Source organism: Crinia signifera, chromosome 2 (genome assembly GCF_055691185.1).
Source record: "Crinia signifera chromosome 2, ASM5569118v1, whole genome shotgun sequence".
Classification (NCBI taxonomy): domain Eukaryota; kingdom Metazoa; phylum Chordata; class Amphibia; order Anura; family Myobatrachidae; genus Crinia; species Crinia signifera.
The window spans coordinates 151359446-151366854 of record NC_139218.1 but is presented as its reverse complement, the minus strand read 5'-3'; the positions used below and the strand labels follow the sequence as shown (position 1 = coordinate 151366854).

At 50.5% G+C, this 7409-nt stretch overlaps 1 long non-coding RNA gene across 1 annotated transcript; it reads right to left on the bottom strand.

Moving 5' to 3' along the window:
• Positions 1-3858: 3858 nt before the first annotated feature.
• On the bottom strand, positions 3859-4668 carry LOC146058905 (uncharacterized). The gene is made up of 3 exons (XR_014470030.1): positions 4579-4668; positions 4037-4408; positions 3859-3938 (listed from the first exon to the last, which is right to left on the bottom strand). It is a non-coding gene; the product is annotated as an uncharacterized LOC146058905 (long non-coding RNA).
• Positions 4669-7409: the final 2741 nt, after the last annotated feature.

The following is a 7409-nucleotide window of genomic DNA, read 5'->3' as shown; positions in this document are numbered from 1 at the left end:
CCTCTGCCTTTGGTAGGAGGTGTTGTTTCCGTAAATCCACTGGTAAGAGGGGGGGAGAAACACTGGGCCAAGTAGTTTGACTCTCTTGACGGGGTTCGTAGCCCCCGAAGGATGAGACAGCGAAAGGCTCAGTCTAGTATCCATTCCCAAGGAGCGGAGAAAGGCTGGGACTGAGTAGATGGCTCCTGTTCCAGAGGTTCGTAGCCTCTGATGGGGAGACCGCGAATGGCCCAGCTTAGCACCTTAACCTTGGGATCGGAGAAACACTGAGACTGAGTAGATTGCTCTTCCGAGGGGGTTGCAGCCCCTAAGGGAGTCTTTCGAAAAGCCCAGTGGAGTACCCATTCCCATGCCAGGGGCTGGAAAGTGCCCTATGATGGGAGCAGAGAAACACTTGGTCGGACGCTGATCGGTCGGCTGCTTGGAGTCCGAGGCTGCACTGTGCCCCCAGGGAAACTCGGGGGTGCCGAACATGCACGGGTGATCCCAAAATCACCATGCACTAGTAAGCACTAGCACTGCGCACTTCCCTCTAGGTTAGCGCTTCACGTCCTTACCTCGTCCTTTTGGATGGGGTAGGACAAGTTTTCACACCCCCAGCCCGGCCTTCTGGCTAGGGTCTTCTTTATTATTTATTTATTTTCCTTCTCACGTTCGTCACTTTCATGTTTTCTGTTTTTTTTTGTAGTTGGTCACTTTTTTTTGGGTAGTGTGGTCGACCCTTACGGGCCTTCCATTTCCCCAACGTGCCAAAGCTCTCGCCTTTTGGGGAGAGCTGCGGTCCCCCCGAGGACGACCCCGAGCCGCAAGGCGGAGGGAAGTCCACTGAGGGTCTCTCCAAACCTTCGGGTGCGGAGGACCCACCGTCCTAACCCTTCCGGGGGTTGAGGAAAGAGGGTCTCTCTAAGCTTCGGCAAGAGGACCCACCGTTCCCTATTTTCCCCTCTTCGGCCTTATGGTTGAGAGGGGTTAGGGGAAAAACGGGGCCCCTCTCCTTCGGGAGATAAGCCCATTCGATCGCACGGCCCCCTTTGCACGTGTTTAGGCACAGCACTGGTGGTAGGGAGCACACCTCGGGCTCCTGAGTTTCTTCAAACTCTTTGATAGGAAGTAAGGAGCATGGCAGTGGCAGTGGCAGTGTGAGAAGAGGAAGAGGTGTTGGTGGCAGAGTGAGGAGTGGCAGAGGGGCCAGTGGCAGAGGGAGCAGTGGCAGTGTGACCAGAGGAAGAGGGGCCAGTGGAAGAGGGAGCAGTGGCAGCAGCCAGGCAAGAGGAGCCAGTGGGAGAGGCAGCAGAGGACTGGTGAGGTCGACCTTCATTACAGGGAGTGGCAGCAGTGTGGCAGCCACCATGGCCACTGCAAGGACAGCCCCAGACCAGGCCCTGGCGGACCAGGCCCAGCAGGAGGAGGTGGAGTATCCGCTGGCATCCCCATCCTGTAGCCAGGACCTTGCCCATACCCCACAGCAGCTGCAGGAGGGCCACATGTCCGAGATGGAGGAAGATGGAGGTGAGGAGGAGGAGGAAGACACTGGCATGGAGGAGGATTTTGACATGCATGTGGAAGATATAGAGGATGAGGAGGAGGGTGAAGCTGGCCGCACCAAAAGTGGGAGAAAGGTCCGATTCAGTTATGAGGAGAATGTGGCGCTTGTCCAGGCCATCATTGGGGCGACACGGATGGTGTAATGGTTAGCATTACTGCCTCACAGCGCTGAGGTCACGGGTTTGATTCCCACCATGGCTCTAACTGTGCCGAGTTTGTATATTCTCCCCGTGTTTGCGTGGGTTTACTCTGGGTACTCCGGTTTCCTCCCACAATCCAAAAATATACAGGTAGGTTAATTCGCTTCCAACAAAATTAACATTGCAGATACCGATAGGCCGGCAAGCCCACCCCGAGCTGGTAAGTGTCTCCACATGCAATATGAAACATACATGCCAATGTATTTAAACTGCAATGTTATTTTGTATTGTTATACTAATTAATGTGGTGCTGTGGAACTACAGCAAGGTCTGTCAATGGCAATAGTTTACACCTACTTTAAAAATGATCAGAATGCTGGGCCTTGTAGTTCCACAACTGCACATCTATTGTTCCACACTGTAACATTTTTTCTATCAGCTTCATATGTATGTGGCCCAAAAACATTGGTGTACTGGTGGTTTAGCAGTCACGCCTACATACCACAGATTTGCCAACAGTTGTAATGTGTCAAGCAGTGTTTTAATTTTTTGGGCTGACTACAGGTGCAAAACATCAATGTAAAAATATGAATAGTAAATAATATAGCCCTAAACCAAAGGTAAATTTGCCCATTATTGTAATTTATTTGATGATTTTGCACAAAAGCATCTCCATTGCTCGGTACATAAAGTCTGCCGATCTTTCCTTTCACAGATTGTCCGTCCCGAAGTGATCAAGCATCCAAGAAAAGAAGCTCCGATGGTGCCGCATCTGTGGAAGCAGGTAAATGTTCAAACCACAGGCCATTACACATACAGTACACACATCCATGTCACATCAAATAATAAATCACATTACAGTCATCTCCAGCTGCTACATTGCAACGGACATGAATGTAATGTGGCCTAGCCATGTCAAAGAAGATTATTGTCAATGTTTCATGCAGGTTCGGGGTCCATTTGTAAGTACATAGTACCCCTAGGTATGGGCGTCTACCATCTCAGACCCTTTCCAAAACAGTACTGACGACAGAAAGGACAATATATGCATCTGTACTTACCTCTTCCTCTGTATCCACAGGTACTGTACAACTAGGACAACAATCCACAGAATCCTCTGATATGCCGGTGGATGACATCGAGATAATTCTGGAACCAGTGGACACGTTTGCGGCTGAGGAGGAAATAAACACATCATCACAGAGTGATCTTCCACCAACTGGGGTGACTCCAAACCCACCCCCACCCAGAAATACTCCCCCTACAGCTGCTTCTGCTGCCCAAGTAGCTACCTCCTTGGTACATTTCAAGGACAAACAACTAGAATTTATGGCCTCCCAAAGTCTGGAAATGGGCAACATTAAGGGGTACATGCATGACACCTTTCTACAGTTGAGAAAATTGTCTAGGAGTGTACGGGTTGGTGTAGGCACTCAGGTGCGTATGGCAAATAGCATAGACACCCGTCTTGCTGAACTTAGTTCTGCTGCAAGGGAGCAGAATATCCATATTGGCAGCCTTGCACAAAGTATTCATTCAATTAGTCAATCGTGTACTGCGCAGACCAATGCGTTGATCGCTACGCAGGCACAAATCCATCAAATGGAGGTGTCAGGTGTCATATGTGCAACTACATCTACAATTAGTAGTGTATCTAGCACACCAGTAAGTGGCTCACCAACTTCCCCACCCCGTCGGAGTATTAGGACCCGGGGTGGCGTGTGCGCAGGGTCAAGAGGTGGTAGTGCGCAGCCTGATGGAGGGAAAAAATAATTATTTAACATAAAATAAATTGATAATGCATGTACTATGCTTGAATTTTTGTTACATTAATACACATTTCTATTGTTTGCGACTGACAAATGCAGGTTATGTATGACATAATATACTGTAGTAAAAATGTCACAACGCATACCATTTTGTCTGTGTGTTATTCTTCAAACATTTGTTGTGTGATCTGTTCCATAATGTAATGATATATGGGCAAGGTATTGGTGGAAGATGCTGTTGTCTCAAATCTGGCCCGTCCGAGGTTGTGGAACTACATATTTCAGCAAGCTGTGGCAGTCATGTTTTAAGCTGTCATGCTTACAGTGTGTCAGGGCATGATGGCCCATGTAGTTCCACAACAACAGGTGAGCCATAGTTGATTGCACAAAAGTCACATACATGTTGTTAATATACTTACAAGGTTTTTTACAGCAAGGGATAGGTCTGCACCACCAACTGTACCCTTGGACTGTGTCTATTGGGCTAAATGTGGGGGCAAAAAGATGTTAGTGATAAATGTAATGTAGGTGAGTTCACTTCCAGCAAAGGAACATGTAGGAATAGAGGGCACATGTGCTTACCAGAAAAGTAGTGCCTGATGATGTCTGTACGCACCAGATTCCCCCTCTGCGTACCCCTCACTACCCGAGGTGTGGTAGGTTGGGCTTCCTGCACGACTGCTGCATGATCCTCCTCCACATAGGCTGGTTGGTATAGGGCTATGTTGTGTAACATGCAACAAGCCTGGACGATCATCACTACTTTTGCAGGGTGGTAAAGCAGCAAACCAGATGACCGGTCCAAACACCGGAATCTACTTTTCAACACTCCAAACGTGCGCTCCACCACATTGCGGGTTGCAATATGGGCTTCATTATACCGGTGCTGTGCAGGGCCATCGGGGGTGCGCAAAGGTGTCATGAGCCAGGAAAGACACCCATATCCTGAGTCACCTAAACCAAAGAAAGGAAGTTATTGCCTTTTATGGTAAGGTATGTGCAGTGGGCAAATAGTATTTACTTAGACAAGAGTAGTAGGCTGGTGAAAATTGAAACACACACACACACACATTTCAGCAGGTACAAAGACGAATAGAGAGGGTAATATGTAAAAATGTACTTACCAAGTAGCCAGCCCTCTGGCATTTGTTGTTGGGTAAATCGGTTCCAGAGGCCGGAGTGTCTCAGAATATAGGCGTCATGGCAGTTCCCAGGGAAGCCTGAAACTACACTTAGGATTTTGAGATGAGCATCACATACCACCTGCACGTTCAGGGAGTGCCGCCCACTCCTATTGACATAGACGTGGCCCCGCACGTGCGGTGCCCTAATCCCAATGTGTGTGCAGTCTATAGCTCCCAGCACGTGAGGGAATGCTGAGAGTCCATAGAAAGCAACCTTGTGGTCCTACCACTCTGACTCTAAACTGGGGAATCTGATGTATGTCCGCCACAACTTCTTTAAAGCAAGTAACACTTGAGTAAAATGCTTTGAGAAAGTGGCTTGTGATACCCCCAAGGACCATGAGGTCACGGACTGAGTGGAGCCAGTGGCCAAATAGTAGAGGGTACACATTAATTTCTGCAGCCCAGACACTGCATAGTGGCCCACCCCCCCCAAAAGGGTCCAAATCATCTCTCACCTGCTCATATAAGTTCAACAAGTTATTGCGGTTTAGCCTAAACATCCCCACAACCTGTTGATCCGAGAGGGAGTCCAGGTACAGCCTAGCACGATACATACGTGGGGTACGCACTATTTGGGGTGGTACCTGGTTCTGGTGCGCAGCTTCCTCCCTCCTGCGCAGCTCCTCCAAATGGGCCAAATCCAAAATGAGCAACTCAAATCCACTCGGCACAATCTCCATGTCTCAAACCCTCACAGGTGTCCTTAATGATGTGGGGGTATATGTAGGGGTGTTTGTGAGTGAAATTAAGGACACCTGTGATGACATTAACCATGTGTGCAATTGACCAAATTGAGTTCTGGGCCAAATCGCCCAACAGAACCTGGTCTGAAAAAATGGTGATTATTAGACACACTTTAAAAGTGCGATTTGCGAAATCCCATTCCATTAAATAAGCGAATTGTATACTTTTCTATTGGAAAACATCTGGATGCGATAAAAGTGCGAATTTTTACCACACTTTCAGTACGCATGACTTATCGCACAAAATATGCGATTTAGGGACCTTTTCGCATCAGATTAAATATGCGATTTCAAGGAAAAATGCGAATTAGCCGTTTTTTGGAGTAAAATTCGCCAAAAAACACAACTCTCATTCCATAGAATGTCACCCCTAGTCTCTAAAACGATTGACTAATATGCAAAACAATAACATATCAAAAACACACAAACAGCAACAATAGGGACAGAGAATACGATGGAAGTTTACTTACCAACCTCCCCTTACCTAGAACCGGCAATACTCACGGTCAGCCGTTCGCGGTGAGATGGTGGGAACAGCCGTTCCCCCTTTCTTTACTAGGTCCAGGCCCTGGGAAGAGCCGCCGCGGAGCCCACTGTTCCCAGGGACCGGACCTCTTGGAAGGGGTTAAAATCACCCCTTCCCTCCAAGAGGCCTAAAATGACCAACAGGCCTATAGCAGTTGTGCAGGCCTAAAGCCTGACTAATCAATTACTCAAGTGACTCTCAATACACACACTCCTAACTACAGCTCAGGCCTAGTGCCTGTCAGTGACCACAGGCCTAGTGCCTGACTGGGGACACAGGCCTGGGGTCTGGTATGGTGCTCAGGTCTGGAGCCTGTCTTAATTAGCCTACAGGCCTAGCACCCGACCTAAGGGGGCCTCGGGCCTTGTGCCCGGTTATGGGGGCCACAGGCCTAATGCCTGACTGGGAAAAACCTAGGGCCAGGAGGGCCCAGCTAAATACCAAAGGGCCAGGAGGGCCCAAGAGAATAAACAAAGGGCCAGGAGGGCCCAACAATTATATGCCCCCGGGCCAAGAGGGCCCGACTACAATGCCCACGGGCCGGAGGGGCCTGAAAGTGCCCACGGGCCTAATGCCCGACACCCGGTGGTCTAAGGTAGGGGTAGGTGGCCCAAGGTGGCCTACCTTGTGTTGGGAGAGGCCGCGGGGGGAGCTTCCTCAGCTCTGATGCTCCCACCCCCGCTGGCCTCTCCGTGGGTGGCTGCCATCTTCTTTCTTCTGCTGCTGGCCTGTCCAGGCGCCGGAGATCTTCTTGCTTGATCCCAGCATCTCCTGGCCTCTTCCGTGGCCGCCGGAGCTCTTCCCTCCGCTGTCTCCTTCCCCAGGCATTCCTGCTCTCCGCTGCCGTGGGTCCTTCCTCCTCCTTCGCCTCCTGGTGGCATCTGACGTCAGATGCCAGGGGCGGGGCCGAGGACGGCGCGGCGAGCACTGATTGGCTCGCCGTGGCTGTCTCCTATTGGCCGCCAGTTCGGGTGCCGTGATTGGCTCCTGAACGGCGGGATATTCAAGCTGCCACGAGCGGCATTTTGAATTGGCGCCAAATTCAAAACCCCGCTCTGTCCACCGTCGCTCCGCCGCCCTCCGTGCTGGCAGCGCTGGGATCAGTACCTTGATCCCAGCGCTGTCTCTCTCCACCGCTGTCCATGTTATAGGCGCAGGGATCAAACAACTGATCCCTGCGCTGTGGAAAGCTGTGTCCTGTGCAGGACACAGCACAATCCCTCCCTGTCCCTGCGGCTGCTCCGGTGCTGGGAGCAGAAGAGCTGTCCCAGCCCTCCTTCTCCCCCACAGTGTCCTGCTCAGGCAGGGAGGCTTCCATCTCCCTGCCTGCCGTTGTCCCCCAGCTTCCTGCGGCGTTCGCCGCAGGGGTTAAGACAGGGAGGGCTGGCAGCGAATGCTCCAGCCCTCCGGAACACAACGACTGTGCAGCGAATCCTAAACATTCTCATTGAATACTGCCCTAATTGGGAAAATGGTGTCAAATAGCCATACAGGAAGTA